The sequence below is a fragment of the Aedes albopictus genome, chromosome 3, assembly GCF_035046485.1.
Source record: "Aedes albopictus strain Foshan chromosome 3, AalbF5, whole genome shotgun sequence".
Classification (NCBI taxonomy): Eukaryota; Metazoa; Arthropoda; class Insecta; order Diptera; family Culicidae; genus Aedes; species Aedes albopictus.
In genome coordinates this window covers 310,293,453-310,318,814 of record NC_085138.1, presented here as the reverse complement: position 1 = coordinate 310,318,814, position 25,362 = coordinate 310,293,453, and the positions used below count along the sequence as shown (strand labels likewise).

General features: G+C 39.4%; 1 protein-coding gene and 1 long non-coding RNA gene across 5 annotated transcripts in view; one reads left to right on the top strand and one right to left on the bottom strand.

Moving 5' to 3' along the window:
• The window catches only part of LOC109431043 (serum response factor homolog A), a 783,489-nt gene that overhangs the window by 499,086 nt on the left and 259,041 nt on the right, over window positions 1–25,362 (top strand). The window lies entirely within an intron of this gene.
• Window positions 1,767–2,400, bottom strand: LOC134291467 (uncharacterized). The gene is made up of 2 exons (XR_009999104.1): window positions 2,159–2,400; window positions 1,767–2,083 (listed from the first exon to the last, which is right to left on the bottom strand). It is a non-coding gene; the product is annotated as an uncharacterized LOC134291467 (long non-coding RNA).

The window sequence follows — 25,362 nt, the reverse complement described above, 5'->3', positions numbered from 1 at the left end:
CGTTTTGCAGCCCTATCATTGTGTTTGCCTGTATTGAAGCGATGCAGGCCAAGTCCCAGTGGGGACGTAAAGCTATAAAGAAGAAGAAGCCGGTGATCTCGCTATTGCCTTTTATGAATATGGTGAAAATTCAATTCGGACACAGAAACGGCTGACTTTGTGGTTTAGTGGCTACCGCTTCTAATTTGTTCAATCTCTGGAACGTCCCCCCTTTCCTCCTACTTTGTATTTTTCTTTTTACTTTCTCTGAACAACAGGGGCCCGAGAATACTCGCACTTCTTTATTCGTGAGTAAACGATGCTGTCAAGCACTAGCATGTCATTCGCGAAGCTTCGTGAGTTGTTTGCATTTTGACGAAAAACGCATTTTAACGACTGGCAGTGCTGCTTTTCAGGAACAATGAAGCATAAAGCATTAATTTATGTTGGATAATCACTGGATATGCTATTATAACCACAATAAAATGCACTTCCCGCACCTCCACTAGTTCTTCAGGAATAAAAACTCATAAGTGTTTCTGTTTTTGTTTTGCTTCTTACCCACGAAGCAGGCGGGTGCGAATAAACTCACACACTGTTTACTCTCGGAATCCTGAGTAAGCCTTGTAAGGCCTTGTATGGTCCACTGCACGAATTTATTCTGGCCAACTTACGCTCACACGAAATTTGACGTTTGAGAGGTGCCGGCACCGCTCAAACGTCAAATTTCGTGTGAGAGTAAGCAGGCCAGAATAAATTCGTGCAGTGGACCATTGACTTTACACTCGCGAATTGCTTCATGATGAGAGTTATTCCATAGACTTAACTCTAATGCCGTTTTTCTTTTTGAACCTGGGTTGGAACTGGATTGGCGGAAAATGTGTAAACAAACAAACTCAAACAAACTTTAGTACAAGCGAAACCGAAGTCGGGTTGGGGTTCAAACTGTGATCTCATCCAGTTCCAACCCAGGTTGGAACTGGATCAAAAAGAAAAACGGCATAAGACATCAAGGTCAGGAACAAATTCAGTTCGATTCGTGACGCCACTCGCTCCCCCAGTAAATTTGCCCCTTCCTCAATTCGCTTGAAGCGGCGCCTTCAATTGTCAATTTGCTTTATGCTCTCACCCCTCCATCAAAGCAAACCAATCAAACCAGCAATCTCGTTGTCAGGGTCAAGTTTTTGTTTATTTATTTCATGTTCAAAAAATGGACTGTCCAATGTCCAGAACCGTATTTTCCGCAGAAAAATGTTGGATAAATACCGGAAATGGCAGTCTGTGAAGCACAGATATCGGGAGTGTTTGGGCTGTACTAAAACTATATTAACTACGATGAACGTGCGTGTCATGAAAATCGTTAACTTCAGTTCCCACCGATCAACGTCTGTCAGTACCTACTTCTCAGAGTGATCAAAGCATTGCTTTTCATCGGGTTCTTCGACAAGTGACGCGGATGATGTGACCTCACGCCGCGTCTTTGGAAGATCTCACTGTGGGCACTTCATTTGATCGTGCATCAATAATAGGCCTTATCCCCTCTTCTTTCCTGGGCTGTCGAGGAGTTGGTGGTTGTGTCCGTCAATAAATGTCGAGACTCGGTCAGCGTAGTTGATCCGACAAAAAAGCTTCGTCAGAACTCTCCCTTCAACGTAGCTCTTGTCTTATCAGGCAAACCGTAAACCCATTCAAATCTATCGAACCAATACACCTCGCATGAGCCATAGCACAGACTGAGACTAGACCGTCGCACCGACGTCTTAATGATTTCTAATTTGACAACAATCTTTGACCTAAACAACATTTACTTCCATTCTTCACGATCAAGAAATAAAAGAAATTCAATGTAATTTATTTCTTTGAATTTAGTCTCAAGCCACGAAGTCCGAAAACGCCCCGGGGAACCAAGATTTGAAAGAGATTTTCGATCCTATCGCGGAAGCTTCCGTTGACTGAACTGCATCATGACGTCTACCAACATCTCTTTTGGACGCTATCTTCTCCTTGGTTCAAAGCTGGTTCATGCCATATAAATCCACTGGTTTTACATCAAATGGAGCTTCAGCCACATCATTGTTTGGTAACAACGCTAAAAGAGGAAAACCTTGGATAATTCATCTAGAACTTCATGGAGATCTATTTAAAAAAGTTATTTGAAGAAATTTTAAAGTTTACTCACTTGTATGTCATTCTGAACGACTGAAGAAAAACACATTGATTGACAGTGAGAAGCGTCAAAAGCGCCGCCTCCTTGTGTCCATTCAAACATTACGTAGTGGGGGATTAGGCTCATTGAAAATTGATGTAACTGGGGTCATGGGCGAATTGCCAGTCCCGTATTGATTGTTAGTTATTCCATCACTGCCCTGCTCTCTACATGTACAGTGTATCAAACAATTGTTCGTACAGCAATTTTTTGGACAAAATAATTTTTCATTTAAATGTTATTAACTTTTTCATACGTCAATCAAAAATGCTGAAATTTTGACCAATTACAACCCATATATTAAAGCTCCATTGATAAAATTTTGAGTGAGATCAAATAAGTTTTCTGGAAGTTATAGTACTTTTAGTAAAACTTGTTTTACTTGTTTTAAAACATTATATCTCAATATGTACTAGATGAAACTTTTTCAATTTTTTTTTATGTTACAGCTTATACCTAAGGCTTTCGTATGCAGCTCCATTTAAAGTTTTATATTCACTACAAAAAATATGAAAAATCTGTATATGTTCAGAGTGTCATTTGGAAATTTATCATATTTTGATCAATAAATGTGCCAAGTATTTTCAACTTTTTTTAACTCTCTTAATGTAATATTTTTATACAGGACCTACTAAACTACATATGAAGAGTAGGTCCTATGGATTTTTCGTTCAGTTAATGCACTTTTATTGGTGGAAAACGTTTGGCAGATTATATGTGCAAAATTTGGTAAATTTTTAAACATCGTCAACTATATAAGCACATTTTTCTTATTTTTTGTAGTGCATATAAAACCTCAAACAAAGCTGCATATGACAGCCTTGCAGGCTTATTGTCCGCACTGAACGCATGAAATTTCTGCTCTTTTGATTTACACCACCAAAACGATCCTATTTATGCAATCTTCCTATTTTATCTGATAGTAGGATGTTGAAATATCCTAAATGTCATTTCGAACTGTCTAAAAACTGCAGCGCAGTGCCACACTGAGCGCACAAAGAGAATTTCACCCGGGTGAATTCACCCCAGTGAATTTCACTTTGGACGCTCCGCGCGGCTCTGACGTGCGGTTTTTTGACAGTTCGAAATGACATTTAGGATATTTCAACATCCTACTATTAGATAAAATAGGCAGATTTCATAAAAACGATGGTTTTGGTGGTGTAAATCAAAAGAGCCGAATTTTCATGCGCTCAGTGCGGACAAGCGTGGCCTTATATATAAGATATCACACAAAAATAATTCAAAAAAAATTATCAAGTACATATTGAAATATAATGTTTTAAAAATGTGTTCGAAAATCTTATAAGTTTCCCTAAAACTTCTAAAACTATCAGAAAACTTATTCGATCTCGCCCAAAATTTTACCAATGCAATGGAGCTTCAACATATAGTTCATGATTGGTCAAAATTTCAGCGTTTCTGATTGACGCATAAAAAAGTTATTAACATTTGAATGAAAAATTATTTTGACAAAACAAATTGCTGTACGGACAATTGGGTTTTTAAATTTTGGAAAATGTATTGATTTTTTTGATTTTATACAAAAGAGCAACCTTTTTCTGAGGCACTATGATTTTTTTTCAGATTTTTTAAACTTTATTTTGGTACCTAAACTCAATTTCAAAGAGATTTTTTGAAATCACCTTTTGACAGCTGAGCAACTGCTTGATAGCTCCGCCCAGTACAAAATGCGACGAGGGGTTATTCGACAAATCGCTCCCATACAAACTTCAACCTGATTTTCAAATAGGTTCCCGGGCACCAAAATTCATGAAAATTTGGATTTCGGCTCAGTTCGACATGCAGATTCAGAATATGGGATTATCTCAACACCACTAAAGAAGCCAATTGTTTGATACACTGTACACTAAAAGACGACTTGCGCACATTGGTCGGGCTCCATACAAAGGGGCGGCCAAAACTCTCAAAAAACGAAATTGATATTTTTAAACTTTTTTTCACCTTATAACAAAGATAATGTATTGTAGTTTTATGATTCTCAATCAAAATCATACCAGCTTTTGCATTTCAATGACATTTTCACTACCAAAGTGGTCTAAGTCATAAAATTGAAAAATGAATTATTCGAAAAAAGTAAAATAATAATATTTTGAGAATGGAATATATGTTTTATGTTATCCAGCATAAGAAAGCTTGTTATTGGACTGTTTGAATGCTCGTATGGTGCAAAATAAATATGTCACAAAACTTTTCAAATTTTCATATATTGTACCATAGGAATTTTGGTAATTTTTAAGTTGAAAAACGGTTCGTGTCGTCACGTGTCGCCGCAATTTCGAATAGTACATCTTAAACATCATGCTTAGGGCTGCATAAAAACGTTTAAACTTTTTGCAGAAATTTGCAGTTTTTCGAATTAGAGCTATTTGAAAAAGTCCTGGGTTTTTATATATTTTACGTTATTTTTCCATTTTTGACTGAAATAAAATTTATCTTCCCACATTTTTCACACGTTTTGAACAAACTTGATTGGATTTGATCAAAAGATGATCATTTAATTAAGTTCAAATTGATTTTCTAACAAAAAAACCAAAAAATGTGGGGTTTACTGATTTATACCGTTTTTGAAATTATTGAAGTTACGTAATTTTTGAATACCCCTTTTTAAACACTAAAAATACTATATAACATATCTAGACAACCTATAACTTCGATTAAACACATAAAAAGAGTTTTGGCCGAACTTTATCTTTTTCCGACCATTGTGTTGCGGTTGAAATTACTATTCTGCGCGTTTATTACTCTGAATTTTTAAACCAGTTTCTGTTCTAGTGATGGCTATGAAAATGTGAATAAACATGAGTTGTTTTTAGAGAGAAAGGAGAAAGTATAAAGAAAGATACAAAGTAGGAGGAAAGGTTGAGCCAGTGATTGAACCTAGGACCTAGGACCTTCTGCATACGAATAAGAAGCGGCAGCCATTAGACCACCAAGCCCGTCGCATATATGAGGATAACATGATTTACTTTTTTAAATTTTAATCACCTTAACTATGATATTTCTCATGGTGCAAAGTCACAGCCAGTGCTGAAAATGTAATTTCGTCATATCTATGTTCAACCACCTACAGATCATTTAAGAAGCTGAACCTGAGAATATGGTATAGGGAAAACATGTGTGGCCAGACCAGTTCTACAAGAAAGTCGCGGAAAATTTGCTCTTTTTCGAATATTTAACATAAATGTCACGAACTAGCTTAGAAAAATGCCAAATGCAATTTATAGTGAATATCAATTGGATTTTCGGATGATAGCCCGTGCCATTAACCTTAAATGTTCGAAAAAGAACTGTTTTTCCGTGACTTTCTTGTAGAACTGGTCTAGCCGCACAAGCTTTTCAAATACCATATTCTCAGTTTCAGCTTCTAAAATGAGCTGTAGTTGGTTGAACATCGATATGACGAAATGACATTTTAAGCACTGGTCACAGCACCTTATGGTCTGAGAAAAAAAACCTCATCTCTGCACTCCTACTTCCACCCGCATGACTCCCGATCACCATTCACAACGCGGCGAACATCCGGCGTTGATTTCCTTTCGTCTCCAGCTGCTACATAATACGTTTGGACCCTTTTCCTTTAAAGTTAGCTAGCTAGCTATACGTAGGTATCACCCTGCGCCCGGATAACTTTTCGAATTGAATTCGAAACTCTTCGGTTGGTAAAAGCAAGGCAGAGAGAGCCAGCTCAGCATTAAGGCTCACTCCAGCGCAAGAAAGGAAATATTCGATTTGCTATCGATACAAAATAGCTTAGTTTACATTCCGGCTGGTCCACCGCTCGAGTTGGATTTCTGCTGCTTCTGCACAGATCGCCCGTCGTCGGTCGGTGCATCGTCGTCGTCGTCGCTGAGTTGAAGCGAAGAAAGGAAAGAGATCTAAATTTCATTTCCGTTGTTGGTTCGAGTCAGCTTTCCACGTAGGGAGGTACCTACATCGCTCGCTCAAATGTCATGTTTCGTTTTCGAACTTTGGCGCGTGGTTCTGTTGACACATTTTCTCTTTCTGCCTGGTATTGTTGAGTGAGACTTTTATTGGAACTAGGATTGACGTTTGAAGAAGGGTTCTATTGATAAGGAAACATATGTAACGTCTATCAGGTTTATCATATGAAGGCGGTTTCCATCTTTCTTCTGATCAAAAATTTGGAGTTAACCGCTCAAAAACATGGTATTTTACAAGGCCACATCTAAGTCTTCAGTGGGGCCCATATAGCCGAGGCGGTAAACGCACGGGTATTCAACATGACCATGCTGAGGGTGACGGGTTCGATTCCCGGTCGGTCCAGGATCTTTTCGTAAAGGAAATTTCCTTGACTTCCTTGGGCATAGAGTATCTTCGTGCCTGCCACACGATATACACATGCAAAATGGTCATTGGCAGAGGAAGCTCTCAGTTAATAACTGTGGAAGTGCTCATAGAACACTAAGCTGAGAAGCAGGCTTTGTCCCAGTGAGGACGTTTCGCCAAGAAGAGAGAAGAGAGGAGATCTAAGTCTTCAAAAAGTTTAGCAAAGCCAAAACTGTTGTTTTGTGTTCTAATAACAGTTTTGTCTATATTTTATCAACTTTAAAACAATTTAGAAGGATTTTTATTTTTAGTTGATTAGTGTATGTGACGCTTGAAGTGTTACTGTTCTGTAACACAAATGACGGTTCTATAACATTTACCCGAACATTTACCCGAAACACATTTACCCGAATGACATTTACCCGAACGTCATTTACCCGAATGCGACAAATACCCGAACGCGACATTTACCCGAATGCGACATTTACCCGAATGTGACATTCACCCGAATACGACATTTACCCGAATGCGACACTTACCCGAAAAATTAAAAAAAAACCGTGGACTTGATCCCCATATGATTTGTCAATAATAAATATGTTATGACCCGGTGTTATACAGCCGGCTTTCGTTAGACCTTGTAATCATCAGGCCAAGTGATCATCAAGCACTCTGGTACATGACTAACTGGCGGTCAGAATGCAATTTTAATTTCAGGATTTTTTAATGTTTTGTTTTTTTTTTAACGTCTCCACATCACAAGCCCGAACGCCAACCCGAAATCATTCAGGAGGTCGCTCAAAAAGTGTTCACTGTGGACAATTTATTAGAAGTTGATAAAACAATCAGTTAGAAAAGGGTAATCCTTGGGCAATCTTTAGCAACGTTGTGATTCATGAAAGGTTTACTTAGAGGGAAGAATTAGCATAAGTTGAAATTCCTTAATAAAAATAAATGAAAATTAAGGGTTTACGGAAACGTAAGAAGCAAATGCAATGCATTTAAGAAAACTGCAACGAAGGAAAAGGTTGGTGATTCAAACAGTTTGCCTGATATTCAGCGTGCATATCCGATGGTCGAAGACGATGTACAGGGTGCGACAGGAAAAAATGCGAAAAGTTCAAGGCACTCATACTGTACTTGTCTATTCAAATATGGATCCTGAAGAACTCAGTATGCTTACCTAACCGGCCATTTTTAATATTGTGTTCTCTTAAAATATGCATAAACATTTGCTAGTGGTGCTAATTCCGAATCATGTTTTAATAAATAATTCTCCCTTCTTTTTATTATTGGCTGTTCTTTGGAACTATAAAATGCTGTTACAATATAGTTGTTGAAGTTTTTATTTGAGAATTCTTTTATTTCAATCTATGACTGTTCTTTCGAAGTTTGAAAGCTATAAGTATTTTAATCTGAAATGTTTCCTTCTTTTAAATGTTGAATGTTCTTTCAAATAGACGATCTTATAACCATACCCTCACGAAATTCGTTTTTATCATAATTCATTTGGTATTGAGTTCTTGCCCCAGACCTTGTCAAATGGCTGATAAGTGAGAATGCCCGAAAAGACATCGAGCCATTCGGCTAAGAATCATTTATGCCGAAAGTCATGAGGATGAATGCTAAATTGTCACCAAGAAGTTTGAGATAAATTGAACTGTTTTTAGCACAACTGAACATTCGAATGTAATGACTTTTTCATTACCAAGCTATTACATTTTAACAACACAGGCTACTTTGAGCTACTTATATACATTTATATACTCGGTCACAATTTAGCAGCCATACTTCAAGTATTCTCTACTTCTTCTAATATTTGCCTTCTTTTTAAAATAAGCTGTTCTTTTGAATTTGCAGAGTCCAACTGTGTACTGTAGCTGAGTTGGTCGACCAAACTGGAAATAGAGGCTATTTTTTAAGTTGGAATGTTATATAGTTTATTTGCAGACGAACTTCTAACTCCATGAAAGATTTGTCCTTCTTTGAATAATAAGCTATTCTTTCAAGTTAAGATTTACACAATTGACTGGTGGCCAAATTAGCAACTTGATAAGATATTTTTCTTTTTTTTAGAATAGACTGTTCTTTTGAGGCCTGCCAATCGATCGATCTATCATTTTTTCGGCCTAATGACCACTTGGTTAGTATGCTTGGCTTACTATCCATTTTTCTACCTATAGCGGTGTAATGACCCATTCGGGGTAATAGCTTTTGGGATAAAGGCCTATTCGGGGTTATGGATTTCGGGCCATGGCATTAGGGGTAATTTGGTAGAGTTTCTTTTACAGAAATAGTGTTAACGTCACTAAGTTGTTTGGTAGTCACGGAGATTTTTCCTTCTTCTATTCAAAGGCTGTTCTTTCGAGTTGTACTGCTGCATATTTTATTGGCGTTCGAACTACTAACTGTATATGAGTTTTTCTTCTTCATTCGATCATGAGATGTTCTTTTAAATTACATTTTTACAGGATTGAGTGATGGATTCCAAGTCTACACCTAAGAATTTTCCCTTCTTTTAATAACAGGATGTTCTGTATCGTGCAAACTTTTTAATCAAAGTTTTTTTTTTCTAATGATATGTTGATTTGCCGATTTGCTGTTCTCTAATCGATTCGATCTAATGACCATTCGGCCTACAAATAGAGTTTTTCTCTTCTTAAAATCATAAACTGTTCTTTGCTTATCGAAAGCACAGCTTATGAAGCAAAGAAGGGTAAATCTCTAGAGGGAATGCCAACAGCAAACAGAAAAAATACCAAGCTGCAGTGATTAGTTTTATTCCCTGTGAATTCCTATCGCCGATCATTTCAGAGAAAATTATTTAAAATGTGTTTTTGAGGAATTCGACATTAAACATATTTGTCTGAGCCGCAATACAAAATAATACATGTACTTTTTGCATTGAACAAAACAAATGAACTTTACTCACAAAATCATAATTTATGCAGAGTAATAAACTATTCGGGTAAATGTCGCATTCGGGTATGTGTCGCATTCGGGTAAGTGTCGCATTCGGGTAAATGTCGCATTCGGGTAAATGTCGCGTTCGGGTATTTGGCATTCGGGTATATGTTACATTCGGGTAAATGGTTTTCGGGTAAATGTTTTTCGGGTAAATGGTTTTCGGGTAAATGTTATAGAATCCAAATGACATTTGCATCCAACAAATCTTACTCTGGTTAACCGCGACCATAAAGCACTTACCACATTCGGTCAAACTACCAACTAGATATCATTCCCGCATCCCAGGGCGATTGCACTTCAAGAGACAAAAGTCAAACACAAAATCTGAGCAAAAGTTTCCCGGGGCTTTGCGTCCAATATTTCACGGCTTTTGCTCTTGATACTGCATTGCATCCCCTAGTGCAAGTGCAGAGTGCAGCAAGCAGGGATGACATTTTCCGTTACATTTCCTTGTGCCCTCTCGCACGTTCATCCGCCGCCGAACCGAACGACAAACAATTCGGACGAGAGATGCAAAACTTTCATGCCGACGATTTATGAGGAAAATTTACTTGATAAATCTTCTTACTATGGTGGAAGTTTGGTGCGATAATTGAAATGTGCATGCACTTTTTGCCTTTCGTGTTAGCATATCTGCAGAAAAACGTAAGTTCTTATCGAAGGGCAGATTTATGGATTTGATCACTTTTACAACATTATACAAAAAAAAATACCTCAGATTTTCGCCCTTGAATTCCTCTGGAAATTCCTCCAAGTAATTCTTCCGGAATACCACTTAGAATTCCAACAGTTCCCTTAGAAAAATCCTGCGGGAATTTTCTTAGGAATTACTCCGGAAATTCCTCTATGAACCCTCCGTGAAATTCTTCAGAAAATCCTCTAGGAATTCCTCCGGAAACTCCTTTATGAAATCCTCCGGAAGTTCCTCTAGGAATTCCTCCAGAAATTCCTCTAGGATTTCCTCCGAAAATTCCTCTAGGAATTTCTCCGGAAATTCCTCTAGGAATTCCTCCGGAAATTCCTCTAGAATTCTTCCGGAAATTCCTCTGGAAATTCCTCCGAAAATTCCTCTAGGAATACCTCAGGATATTCCTCTAGGAATTCCTCCGGATATTCCTCTAGTAATTCCTCTGGAAATTCCTCTAGGAATTCCTCCGAAAGTTGCTCTAGGAATTCCTCCGGAAATTCCTCTAGGAATTCCTCCAGAAATTCCTCTAGGAGTTCCTCCGGAAATTCCTCTAGGAATTCCTCCGGAAATTCCTCTAGGAATACCTCAGGATATTCCTCTAGGAATTCCTCCGGATATTCCTCTAGTAATTCCTCCGGAAATTCCTCTAGGAATTCCTCCGAAAATTGCTCTAGGAATTATTCCGGAAATTCCTCTAAGAATTCCTCCGGAAATTCCTCTAGATATTCCTCCGGAAGTTCCTCTAGGAATTCCTCCGGAAATTGCTCTAGGAATTCCTCCGGAAATTCCTCTAGGAATTCCTCCGGAAATTCCTCTAGGAATTCCTCCGAAAATTCCTCTAGGAATTCCTCCGGAAATTCCTCTAGGAATTCCTCCGGAAATTCCTCTAGGAATTCCTCCGGAAATTCCTCTAGAATTCTTCCGGAAATTCCTCTGGAAATTCCTCCGAAAATTCCTCTGGAAATTCCTCCGAAAATTCCTCTAGGAATACCTCCGGATATTCCTCTAGGAGTTCCTCCGGATATTCCTCTAGTAATTCCTCCGGAAATTCCTCTAGGAATTCCTCCGGAAATTCCTCCAGCATTCTTCCGGAAATTCCTCTGGAAATTCCTCCGAAAATTCCTCTAGGAATTCCTCCGGATATTCCTCTAGTAATTCCTCCGGAAATTTCTCTAGGAATTCCTCCGGAAATTCCTCTAGGAATTCCTCCGGAAATTCCTCTAGGAATTCCTCCGGAAATTCCTCTAGGAATTCCTCCGGAAATTCCTCTAGGAATTCCTCCGGAAATTCCTCTAGGAATTCCTCCGGAAATTCCTCTAGGAATTCCTCCGGAAATTCCTCTAGGAATTCCTCCGGAAATTCCTCTAGAAATTCCTCCGGAAATTCCTCTAGGAATTCCTCCGGAAATTCCTCTAGGAATTCCTCCGGAAATTCCTTTAGGAATTCCTCCGGAAATTCCTCTAGCATTCTTTCGGAAATTCCTCTGGAAATTCCTCTGGAAATTCCTCCGAAAATTCCTCTAGGAATACCTCCGGATATTCCTCTAGGAATTCCTCCATATATTCCTCCGGAAATTCCTCTAGGAATTCCTCCGAAAATTGCTCTAGGAATTCCTCCGGGAATTCCTCTAGGAATTCCTCCGGAAATTCCTCTAGGAATTCTTCCGGAAATTTCTCTAGGAATTCCTCCGGAAATTCCTCTAGGAATTCCTCCGGAAATTCCTCTAGGAATTTCTCCGGAAATTCCTCTAGGAATTCCTCCGGAAATTCCTCTAGGAATTCCTCCGGAAATTCCTCTAGGAATTCCTCCGAAAATTCCTCTGGGAATTCTTCCGGAAATTCCTCTAGGAATTCCTCCGGAAATTCTTCTAGGAATTAGTCCGGAAATTCCTCTAGGAATTCCTCCAGAAATTTCTCTAGGAGTTCCTCCGGAAATTCCTCTAGAAATTCCTCCAGAAATTCTTCTAAAAATTCCTCCGGAAATTCCTCTAGGAATTCCTCCGAAAATTAGTCTAGGAATACCTCCGGATATTCCTCTAGGAATTCCAAGAGGGTTTCGACTGGATGTTTGATCGATCTTTTGGGTGGCTTTCTCAGTCTTGAGAAAGGCCAAAACCCTTCGGCCGAAACGTCGGGAGAGTAGGAAACATTTCGTTCTCGACTTAAAGACTGAGAAAGCCACCCAAAAGATCGATCTAGGAATTCCTCTAGGAATTCCTCCGGAAATTTCTCTAGGAATTCCTCTGGAAATTCCTCTAGGAATTCCTCCGGAAATTCTTCTAGGAATTCCTCCGGAAATTTCTCTAGGAATTCCTCCGGAAATTTCTATAGGAATTCCTCCAGAAATTCCTCTAGGAATTTCTCCGGAAATTCCTCTAGGAATTCCTCCGGAAATTCCTCTAGAATTCTTCCGGAAATTCCTCTGGAAATTCCTCCGAAAATTCCTCTGGAAATTCCTCCGAAAATTCCTCTAGGAATACCTCCGGATATTCCTCTAGGAGTTCCTCCGGATATTCCTCTAGTAATTCCTCCGGAAATTCCTCTAGGAATTCCTCCGGAAATTCCTCCAGCATTCTTCCGGAAATTCCTCTGGAAATTCCTCCGAAAATTCCTCTAGGAATACCTCCGGATATTCCTCTAGGAATTCCTCCGGATATTCCTCTAGTAATTCCTCCGGAAATTTCTCTAGGAATTCCTCCGGAAATTCCTCTAGGAATTCCTCCGGAAATTCCTCTAGGAATTCCTCCGGAAATTCCTCTAGGAATTCCTCCGGAAATTCCTCTAGAATTCTTCCGGAAATTCCTCTGGAAATTCCTCCGAAAATTCCTCTGGAAATTCCTCCGAAAATTCCTCTAGGAATACCTCCGGATATTCCTCTAGGAATTCCTCCATATATTCCTCCGGAAATTCCTCTAGGAATTCCTCCGAAAATTGCTCTAGGAATTCCTCCGGGAATTCCTCTAGGAATTCCTCCGGAAATTCCTCTAGGAATTCTTCCGGAAATTTCTCTAGGAATTCCTCCGGAAATTCCTCTAGGAGTTCCTCCAGAAATTCCTCTAGGAATTTCTCCGGAAATTCCTCTAGGAATTCCTCCGGAAATTCCTCTAGAATTCTTCCGGAAATTCCTCTGGAAATTCCTCCGAAAATTCCTCTGGAAATTCCTCCGAAAATTCCTCTAGGAATACCTCCGGATATTCCTCTAGGAGTTCCTCCGGATATTCCTCTAGTAATTCCTCCGGAAATTCCTCTAGGAATTCCTCCGGAAATTCCTCTAGGAATTCCTCCGGAAATTCCTCTAGCATTCTTTCGGAAATTCCTCTGGAAATTCCTCTGGAAATTCCTCCGAAAATTCCTCTAGGAATACCTCCGGATATTCCTCTAGGAATTCCTCCATATATTCCTCCGGAAATTCCTCTAGGAATTCCTCCGAAAATTGCTCTAGGAATTCCTCCGGGAATTCCTCTAGGAATTCCTCCGGAAATTCCTCTAGGAATTCTTCCGGAAATTTCTCTAGGAATTCCTCCGGAAATTCCTCTAGGAATTCCTCCGGAAATTCCTCTAGGAATTTCTCCGGAAATTCCTCTAGGAATTCCTCCGGAAATTCCTCTAGGAATTCCTCCGGAAATTCCTCTAGGAATTCCTCCGAAAATTCCTCTGGGAATTCTTCCGGAAATTCCGCTAGGAATTCCTCCGGAAATTCTTCTAGGAATTAGTCCGGAAATTCCTCTAGGAATTCCTCCAGAAATTTCTCTAGGAGTTCCTCCGGAAATTCCTCTAGAAATTCCTCCAGAAATTCTTCTAAAAATTCCTCCGGAAATTCCTCTAGGAATTCTTTCGGAAATTCCTCAAGGAATTCCTCCGGAAATTGCTCAAGGAATTCCTCCGGAAATTGCTCTAGGAATTCCTCCGGAAACTCCTATAGGAATTCCTCAGGAAATTTCTCTATGAATTCCTCCGAAAATTCCTCTGGGAATTCCTCCGGAAATTCCTCCGAAAATTCCTGTAGGAATTCTTCCGGAAATTGCTCAAGGAATTCCTCCGGAAATTCCTCTTGGAATTCCTCCGGAAACTCCTCTAGGAATTCCTCCGGAAACTGCTCAACCCGAGCAGAAGGAAATAACAACTCCATAATAAAATGCGTTATCTTGGCAAAATAACTGAGCAATGGAATCAGCTATTTTTATGTTATTAACATAATATATTATGTTATTAACTTGTCTGTCATAAGCGGCAAAATAACAAAAATCATAACAAAAAACCCTAATTAATCCACCTAGCGGTGATGGTGCCTTTCTCGTGCTTTAAAATATCCTTTCAACAAAACTCGAGCGACATGTTGATGACATTGACATAAATACAAAATGAAAACTGCTTGCTAAATCTACTCAATATGGATACATTTTATATAAGCATAACATCCAATATTCAGAAAATATAAGACAACGATCCAAAACTCAAACCAAACAAGTGTCATGAAGCCGCAAAATTTTGAAACGTCATTTTAGATTTTCCGGTCATCATTTTATGACTCCGGATATCTACCCCAACTAAACTAACCGCCATCTTGAACATTGAGACACTATCTTGGATGTTCTGGTATTCATTTTTGGACTCTGCACCTAAAATTACATAAAATAGTCTTTGATTGAGTGTAATCAGTTTCGTACCTTTTAATTCCGCCCTATGTTGCTTATCCTTTGACAGATACGCGTATTTCGACTACCACTTGTAATCTTCCTCAGTGTCAGTTATCAATCAGTGGATAACTGACACTGAGGAAGATTACAAGTGGTAGTCGAAATTCGCGTATCTGTCAAAGGATAAGCAACATAGGGCGGAATCAAAAGGTACGAAACTGATTACACTCAATCAAAGAGGGTATTCTGCTTAGAGGGTTCGAAAAGTCGGTACAAGATAAAATAGTCGCCGTATTGAATTTTGGCATGTCGTTTATGATTTTCTGGATCCCAGTTTTGGACGAAGACCGGCATTCTTCCCCATTCAAACTATAGTCATATTGCAGACCTTGTGAAACAGCGCACAGCTTGGGTTTTCTGATTACAAATTTTGAATTCTGGATATATTTCCATACAAAATATGCCCATAATGCAAGAATTAAAAATCCTATAAAATAGGCACTAACTTGAGTACTGGGCCATTATCTTAGACTTTGGACCGCTATTTATGATACTCTTTTGGACTCCAAACAAATTTCCCATACCAAATACACGTATTTTACATAGTTTTAGAGCTCAAAATTCCTTAAAACAGCCACCATATTCTGTTTACGCGATCAAATTCTTATTTTTCCATTCAACGTTGACCAATCCTGCTATAACTTTACACCTTAGGAATCTGAAATGGTACGATTTGATGAGATCGCTTTAGTTTTGTCTATATTTTGTTCTCATATATGAGAACTTAGACCTATTCGTCACTGTTGTTCATACCTAATGTTTATCAGGCCATTAAACAAAGCCACGATTTAATTTTTCACATGAACGTTGGTTCTGCTACACAACAGCTAGTCTCTAATGTGATCTAAGGCTATTTTCTTGCTAACCGTTCATTAGATTATCAAAAAATCTGCGATCTGATGTGTCGTATACATGGGTTTGGTTCATTTTTATACTTGGTAATTTCCGGTGGGATAGCCGGATCTGATTCCATGAGTCATGACACTACCGGTTGTCCTAATTATGGTCTGAGAATATTTTTTGCTATTTATTCACCTTTACCTAATCACCGCGATTTGATATATCGCATGAATGGGTTTGCTTCACCTTTACTTCTAACTACTTTCGAAGCCACAGCTGATTCCGCAACACTACCGGGAATCTAATGTGGTCTGACCATATTTTTCCATCAGGTTGTCGATAAGTCGTGATCAGTCTTCGTTCTACTGCTCGTGTTGTGTGTAGGTAAGAGGTAACGATAGCGCACGAATGTAACAAGGTCGACTGACACCCGACTGCGGCAACGAAATGAAGGTAGTAAAAAGTGTCGAATGTTTACAAGACTGGTCGTGATTTGATGTACCGCATCCATGGGTTTGGTTAAATTTTACATTTTACTACCCGGATCTGATTCCGGGTAACTACCGGCTGAACCAAATATGGTCTAACATTATTGTCTTGTTAACTGCTCATCGGTTAACAAAAAACGCTGCAAATTGAAGGTGTCACATGCAGGGTTTGACAATTTCGACGGGACTCTCGGAACCAATTCCGGACCACTACCAGTGACGTAAGGCTATTTTCTAGCTAACTGTTCATCAGGTTATCGCAAAAGCCACGATTTGCTGTGTCACATGCCTGGATTTGGTTCACTTTTACATTTGGCCTCTTCCGGTCACTCAAAACCGATTCCGAAACACTTGCTGACCGTTCATTAGGTAATCTAAAAAGCCGCTATTTGATGTGACGCATGTACGGGTTTGTTTCTCTTTCAGATTTAACCACTTCGGCGGGAACCCCGGAACGGGTTCCGGAACACTACTGGTTCCGATATGGTCTGAGATGGTTTTCCTGCTCATTGTCCATCAGGTCATCGAAAATGCCGTAGTTTGATGTGTCGCATGCATGGGTTTGGTTCAATTGTATATTTGGCCACTTCCAGCGGGACGCCTAGAACCGGTTCCGGAACACTACCGGTTCAGATATGATCTGAGATTATTTTTATGCTTACCGCTCATCAGGTTATCGAAAATGCCGTGGTTTGATGTGTCGCATGTATGGGTTTGGTTCATTTGTATATTTGGCCACTTCCAGCGGGACGACTAGAACCGGTTCCGGAACACTTCCGGTTCAGATATGGTCTGAGATGATTTTTCTGCTCATTGTCCATCAGGTCATCTAAAATGCCACGGTTTGATGTGTCGCTTGCATGGGTTTGGTACAATTGTATATTTGGCCACTTACAGCGGGACGCCCAGAACCGGGAACACTACCGGTTCAGATATGGTCTGAGACTATTTTCCTGCTAACCTTTCATCAGGTTATCGAAAATGCCGTGGTTTGATGTGTCTCATGCACGGGTTTGGTTCACTTTGATATCTGTCACTTCCGGCGGAACACCCGGAACCGGTTCCGGAACACTACCGGTTCAGATATGGTCTTAGACTATTTTTCTGCTTACCGCTCATCAGGTTATCGAAAATGCCGTGGTTTGATGTGTCGCATGCATAGGTTTGATGCATTTTCATATCTGGTCCCTTCCTGGGGTACCGTTCCGGAACACCTAAATGGCCATATCTCCGGAAAGGCTGAACCGATCCAAACCATTTTCAATAGGAAACAATGGGACCAGATTCCGCGTCGAATGAACCGTCGGTCATTGAAATCGGATGAGGTTTACTGCCAAAAAGTGATGTGAGTTTTTTTGTACACACACATACACACACACACACATACACACACACAGACATCACCTCAATTCGTCGAGCTGAGTCGATTGGTATATAAGACTTGACCCCTCCGGAGGCTCTATCAAATTTTCGTTTTTGGAGTGAACATATAGCCTTTCGGTACACCTTGGTGTACGAGAAAGGCAAAACATGTAACCTTGAAAACCAGGTGTCTTGAAACACAGAGTTGTAATAATAACACTTAAAATGGAGAGCGTCACTGAAACCTAGTGGCGCACCTCTATCGAAGTAAATAGATTCGGGACTTTTTAATGTTTTCTCTTTATTCCTGTTGTAAAATCGGGTACTCAAACAGTAAAATAATCAATACACTGCGTAGTTTAGCCTTACAAACGCAAATTTATTATGAAAGTTGGAATTTTGAGTAATTTTGCACTGATCCATAATATGGCAAAAATTGATCCATAATTTGTGGGACTCTGTGGAGCTGATCCATAATAGGGCATTTTGTAAACAGTGAAATATTCCTTTTTTACGCGGAAATGACTTGCGATTATACTTCAAATGGATCGGTAATGAAAAGTTCGAATCAAAACATAGCCAACGGTGCTTTCAAAATCGTAGTTTTTGTTTTCTTTTATTTTTGATTGAATTTTGAAGGTCAAAAATATTACTAAGTGATCCATGACTGTGTACCCACGGTATGTGTATTTTAACTTAAATGCTAATTCTACACTCACTAATCCAAAATGCATTCCATAATAAGGTCCGAAAATTTCCCCCACGACCTCACTATACGAACCTAGGACTCGAGGATCAAAAAAGGTCTTGCCGAATGTAGTTGGTAAGACCAGCAGTGCCTCTGGAGCCGACCTACTGATACCTGATCCTTGAGGGCCAAGAGAGCCGTGTCAGAAATGGTAACATGGTGTCGGCAGAAACGAACCATGCGCATCTGAAGCTTTTGTTCATTACCAGGCTGGAACTGTGAGCAGTTGCTCTAGTTTACGATTCCGATTGGGCACAAACTTTGGAGGTATATTCCCGAAATCTTCGGCAATTTGTAGCAATCCGGCTAAATTTAATTCACAACTTCACATAGGCCAATGAATGGCAATGCGGCCGACAAGGTTACAAATTGAGACAAAGGCCCCAAAATTCCTCTTCGATGACCCGGATTTGTGGCTCCAGCAAGGCATGGCAGGCTCATCTGAGGAGGTTCGTCCGATCCACCTTGATTAGCACCTGGCCCAACTGCTGCTTTGGGGCACAAATTCTCGAAAAATCTTCGCTCAAGAAGCGGCCAACAAGCTGGACGAAGTGCCTAAACCGACTGACGGCATCGAGCGCGAACCAGGGCAAGTTAGATAATTCGCTAACGTCGACGTACACTACATCGGACCGATGTAGGAACGCAGCGAGGTGAGACGTTGGGTCGTGTTAGGTCTTCACCAGCTTGATCATATGCGTAGTGCACCTTGAAGTGGTCTGAGTAGGTTGGCTCCAAATGCACGTTCTCCTCCATTTGGGAAATTTGTGAAGTGGAGCACAGCCTCACAATGGAGTCCTACAGGATGGTGTTAGGGTGTTTCATTTCACGGAGGGGGCCGATAGTACCTTCACCAATACGAATACACAGTGGCAGTTCAATCCATCTTTCACGCAGCATATGGGGGGATTTGGGAGCACATGATCCGGTTGATAAAAAGCGCTCTGGCAATACCGTCTACTGAGGAAAAGTCGGCTCATTAGACCCTTCGAACGCTCTTGGTTTAAGCGGAATGAATCGTGAACTCGAAGCCGCTAACGGATCTTCCAATCGATTTTAAGAAGCAGGAACTTGAGCAGGAAGCTTTCACACAGAATTACTTCATAATGCTGAGCAACACAGTGGCTTCCCCAAGTAGCACTTGTAACGTACGGAATATTTTTGAACAATAATAAAGATTGCATAGCCGTTTCACTTCAGCCTACTCGTAACCGTTCTAAATTTGCAGTATACAGCTACTAACTAATGTCACATGGTAGCTTTCGTGCAATATGCTCCTGTACTGTCAAATTCAGAAAGCTACATTCTTGACATTATCTTGTTACATCGAAACCAAAAACCAAAACAAATGACCAGACCAGTTGCTGCGAAGTCAATGTTTAGTTGCCATGTAGGGTAAACAGGTATAATATGCCCCCCTTAAGCGGCAATATACACTCAGTAGCAAAAAAAAAGCCGAGCTGATTTTTTCTCCTAAAATGCGTCATGTTCAATCTGCTGCAACTTTGACAATTATCAATATTTTTGGCTGAAAATTTTACCGCTTCATCATCAATATATTGATAATGTATGGACAAAATTTCAAATTAATAGAAACTATATATTTTGAGTTATAATAACTTATATGAAAAAACCCATTTTTGGACATACTTTTTTCAAAAATCCGTATTTTAGTGAAAAATTTAAGTAGCTTCACAAAAATTTCACTGCAGTGTCAGTAAATATAGGAAATGTTGTGGTCGAAATTTGAAATGTTTTCATGCAGCGGTTTGGGCCTCAAAAATTGTCAAAGTTGAAGTGCCACTGTGGGTGAATACAGTTTTCACTCCATATTGACCACGCTGAAACACCGGTGCAGAAAAAAAGCCGAGGTCAATTCGTTCCATTAATGTTTAGATCTAAGTTTTAATAAACAATCCATATTATATGATATATTTTTATTAACTTTCGTGTGGTCTGCTAGTTGCTTATGACATTCTACACGTAACACATAGTGCGTTAGGCGTTACACGTAATGCGTTACAAACATACATATGTTAGTGAATATACAAGTAGTTTGTATAATTTACAAATTTTGGCAACTGTAAAAAAATATTATAAGTAAACAAGTTGTGGGGTATAATTGAGAACCACAAAGTATGATATAGAAAGGCATTTGACATCACTTGTTTGCTTATGATTAGGTTTTAACAGTAGCCAAAATTTGCAAATTATTCAAACTACTTGTATATTCACTAATATATGTATGTTTGTAACGCATTACGTGTAACGCGTAACGCACTACGTGTACGTGTAGAATGTCATAAACAACTAGCAGACCACATGAAAGTTAATAAAAATATGTCATATAATATGGATTGTTTATTAAAACTTAGATCTAAACATTAATGGAACGAACTGATCTCGGCTTTTTTTCTGCACCGGTGTTTCAGCGTGGTCAATATGGAGTGAAAACTGTATTCACCCACAGTGGTACTTCAACTTTGACGATATTTGTGGCCCAAACCGCTGGATGAAAACATTTCAAATTTTGACCACAACATTTCCTATATTTACTGACGCTGCAGTGAAATTTTTATGAAGCTACTTAAATTTTTCACTGAAATACGGATTTTTGAAAAAAGTATGTCCAAAAATGGGTTTTTTCATATAAGTTATTATAACTCAAAATATATAATTTCTATTAATTTGAAATTTTGTCCATACATTATCAATATATTGATGGTGAAGCGGTAAAATTTTCAGCAAAAAATATTGATAATTGTCAAAGTTGCAGCAGATTGAACATGACGCATTTTAGGAGAAAAAATCAGCTCGGCTTTTTTTTTTGCTACTGAGTGTATTTAAAACTGGTCCCTTATTCCATCTACTGTCCACTGCGAACCGTTGTTCCTAAAGTCAGTGAGGTGTTGCATGCAATCTTTGCCTTTGAGGGGCGGTAATGGAAGCATTGAATCATTTTTCGAAAACGTTCCAAAATCTGCCTTTTCAAAACAAACGGGGCAATACGCCCCACCAAAAGAAAAAACGTCGAACCCCGTGATAAAACTGTCCCAGAAAATAATTCCACTACATGATTGGATGGTCTTTTACCAAGTGTTTAACTGCATACAAGTTTCAAAATATCGCAAGCGAACAGAACTAGCTTCGTTTACAATGAAGTCAACTTACAAGAGGTGAAATATTACGCCAAAAGCCTCGATTTCAGACTTTTTGATATTTTTATTGCTTTTCTGTACCAATCAACTAACGGACCAGCTTGATTTTCTTTAGCATAAGTCGTCGAATCTACAAGCATGACTTGTGTGCTTCAATGATTGAATGAAAGTCATGCTTACACAGCTTCTTGCCGCATGCAACACCGAAAACGTCATCGTAACGCCTCTGAAATCCGCCAAAAATCATCTGAAGCTTTCGGAAAAACCTTCAAAATCCCCCTAAAACCCCCTTGGACCCCATGTCACGCACCTGAGATCCTCAGAAACCCCCGAAAACGCCTAAGTAACACCTCTGAAACTCGCCGAAAATCCTCTGAAGCTTTTTGAGATCCCCCTAAAACTCCCTCAGAAGTCATGTAACGCACCTGAGACTCTCAGAAACCCTCGAAAACGCCTTCGTAACGCCTAAAAAACGCCTCTGAAACTCGCTAAAAATCCTCTGAAGCTTTCTGAAATGCCCTCGAAATCTTTTTAAAACCCCATCGTTTCCCATGTAACGCAACTGAGACTCTTAAAAACTCCCGGAAAATACACACCCCCCATTTCCACTGAGTACTTGGAACATTGAAAAAGAAAAAGAGATTTATCTTATTAGTGATTTACCAGTTTTTAATCTAAGACACTTACGACGAATTGTGCCAAAAATTTCGTTTTCCGTTCCATTTGGCCTCCGTCAGAAACAAAATCCTCTTACACGGTCAGAAAATTAACTCATTTTGGAGCTAAAGTGGGACAACTCAAAAATGAGTAATTTTTTTTTTCCAGCGATAGCGCTGGCCCAAGTGCGAGAATCTCATCAGTTTAAGTCGTATAATATTCTTGCTGATGTTAAGAATATTATACGGCCTAAATTGGTTGGATTTTTACACTTGGGCCTGCGCTATCGATGGAAATGCAATTTACTCATTTTTTGAGCTGTTCCAGTTTAGCTCAGTTTTGTGTGAATCTTACTCATTTTAGAGTAACATTTTCTTAGCGTGTAGCGTCTTCACGAGTTTTTGCTCTTTGATATTAAATAAAAAAGAAACATGTTGTACAGACATTGATGCACCGGTACGTGGCTGTCTCGAATCATTCGCTAAACTCCAACCAGTTGCCAGTTTCCCATTGCTGCAAAGTCTATCTGGCTGCCGGCAGAGTGCTCGGCGTTGTGTAGGAGTCAGTATATCGGAAAAAGCCACTTCGGAAATGAGAAAGGAAGACTCGTCTCAATAAAGTTTAATTAAAAATTATCTCCCATTACCACTTGTCTGGGCGGGTGATGATGTTGTGACTATACACATACATAAGTACAGCGGCGATGAACGAATCTTCTAATAAGCACTACTGGAGGATGGGCACTTTTGTAGTAGGGTGGTTTTCGATAATTAATTAGGTTAATCGATAAAAGCGATCCAAATGCAAGGTAGTAGGTAGATCCATAAAAATCGATGTGATCGATAGAAAATACTGTTTTTTTGGAAAAAAAATCAACATGTTCAAAGACGACACTGGTTCCAACAGTGCTGGATGGATGTGAAATCGTCAAGTAGCAGGTTCTGGTCGGAGTGCTGCTGATTCTCGTTTCGATTTCCCGTTCTAAGGAACGGGCTTGCTGCAGAAAGCAATCTAGATGGGTGTGGCCGCTGCCAGTCAGTGCGGTATGATTGAAATTGATAAATCAAATTTCCGCTTGTTTGCTCCCGTATTGCTTATTTCTTTCTCGAAAAGAGGGAACTTGTTCGAGCGGGGAAAGCAAGCGGTAGGGGTAAGAGTATACGAAGAATGTACGGTTGCTTTACGCAGAAACACTTGTGCTGTTCAGAGTCCCTACACACAGTTCAGTCTTTCAAGGAATCTTATTGAGTCGAGCTTTATGAGGATTTGTTTTGCGGTGGAAGCGACGATTTTTATCAGGGAAGAGATTTCTCAGGAAATTGGTGTATATTTTTGGTAACTGATAATGCTACAAAGATATTGTATTTGTTGATATTTTGCGAACCAGCAAATAAGGAATGGTGAAGATTATTTTCAAGAAAAGCAGCAATATGAGAAAAAATAGTCAAAGGAAGTCCCAAAGGATTTTCTGGATTCAATCCCACAGAAGCTCCCGAAAGAGTTCGCAGAAGAACTCCCGAAGGAGTCTTTAAAAGAGTTGCCAGAGGAAATCCCCAAAAATTTTCGCAGGAATTACCAGAGGAGTTTCCAGCGTATGTCCTCGAAGAATTTCCAGAAGAATCTCTAGAGGAATTTCCGGAGGAATTCCCTAAGAAATATCCGGAGGTATTCCCGAAGAAATTCCCAGCGAAAGTCCCGGAGGAAATTCCAGTGGAATTTCCGAAGGAATTCCCGGAGTAATAATCCTCAGTGTAATTCCCGGTGGAATTTCCAGAGGAATTCCTAGAGGAATTTCCGGAGGAATTCCTAGAGGAATTTCCGGAGGAATTCCTAGAGGAATTTCCGGAGGAATTCCTAGAGGAATATCCGGAGGAATTCCTAGAGGAATATCCGGAGGAATTCCTAGAGGGATATCCGGAGGTATTCCTACCCAAGCAGAGGAGAATATCAAATTAATAACTACGAAATAACATAACCTGTTTTTATATCTTGGTTTGTTATCATTATCTTATCAACGGTATTGGTATACATTCATTAAATAACATTCAAATAATATGTTTTGTTGTAAAACAAATTTAGTTATTATTGAACTATAGAGTGTACATAAACATTTAATCATCAATACCACAACGATAACAAGTTTTGAAATCAAAACTGAAGTGTTCAACTTGGGGTTTTTCTAAAGCTTTATGAATAAAAAACACGTCCACTAGGTTTGGCTTTCAAAAGACAAGAGACCGACTTCGGCCTGCGTTTATTGGATCAACCCGAACAGTAACTTTTCGTTTTCTCTCTCACTTATCGTTTTTACATAACTCTCTCTGAAGGGGTTCTGGCTATTCACCCGAATATAACAATCCTTTTCCCTTAAGTACTTACATTAAACTACAAATGATTTGCAAAAAAAAAATGAAGACTATCGTGCTCGAGTTCAAATTATTACATGCTTCAGATTGTATTTGTTACAACTTTAGATCAACACATATTTGACATTGTATGTATCTTTTGATAAGCTTTTTCAACAAATTCAAAATTAATAAAACAATTAACTTAGACAATATAGTTATTTCCGATCAGATACTAATAGCATCTTAAATTTTACCATTTTCCTTTCCGTTTGTTTAATACATATCCCAGGACTCAATTCATTGATGTGTACATTGCTTCTGGGTCTTTCAAACATTTCAATTTTCTTAATCATCTTTCCGCTTTTTCGATCGCGAAACACTTCGCGTTCTGATAGGACTGGTTCTAATAAACTTTTGTTTCCTGGCAAGGTTCAGCTGCGTTCGTTTCATCTTCGAAACCGAGGAAATCTTCTTCAGTTTCGATTGATTCTCTCCTTCGTTTCTGTTTTTGTATCGGCAGCCGGATCGTCGATCTGGATTGTCGCTTATCCACAATCTTAAGTTGATTCCTATGCGCGTTGCAATTGTGCCTGGATCGGTGTAATTATGTTCTGCTTTTCAAGTGATTCCAGGTGGTCAACAACCTTTTCCCTTAATTTGAAAGGCACGTCGTAGGCCTTCCTAAATATTGGTCTATCTTCCCTCAGGACAAGATCCGCTTCAAATCCCCTGTCGATTTTTGGACTATTGTCAGCATCCTCACTCATAGCGTTGATTTGCGCGGAGTTTCCAAAAGTTCTCCTCCAGTTAGGGTAGAATACATCTAATCCAATTTCTGCCGAATAACGGGACGAAACGCTTGATTTCCGCTTCTTACTCTTCTGCTCAGTTCAATCGAGTCGGTTGGGGTCCAA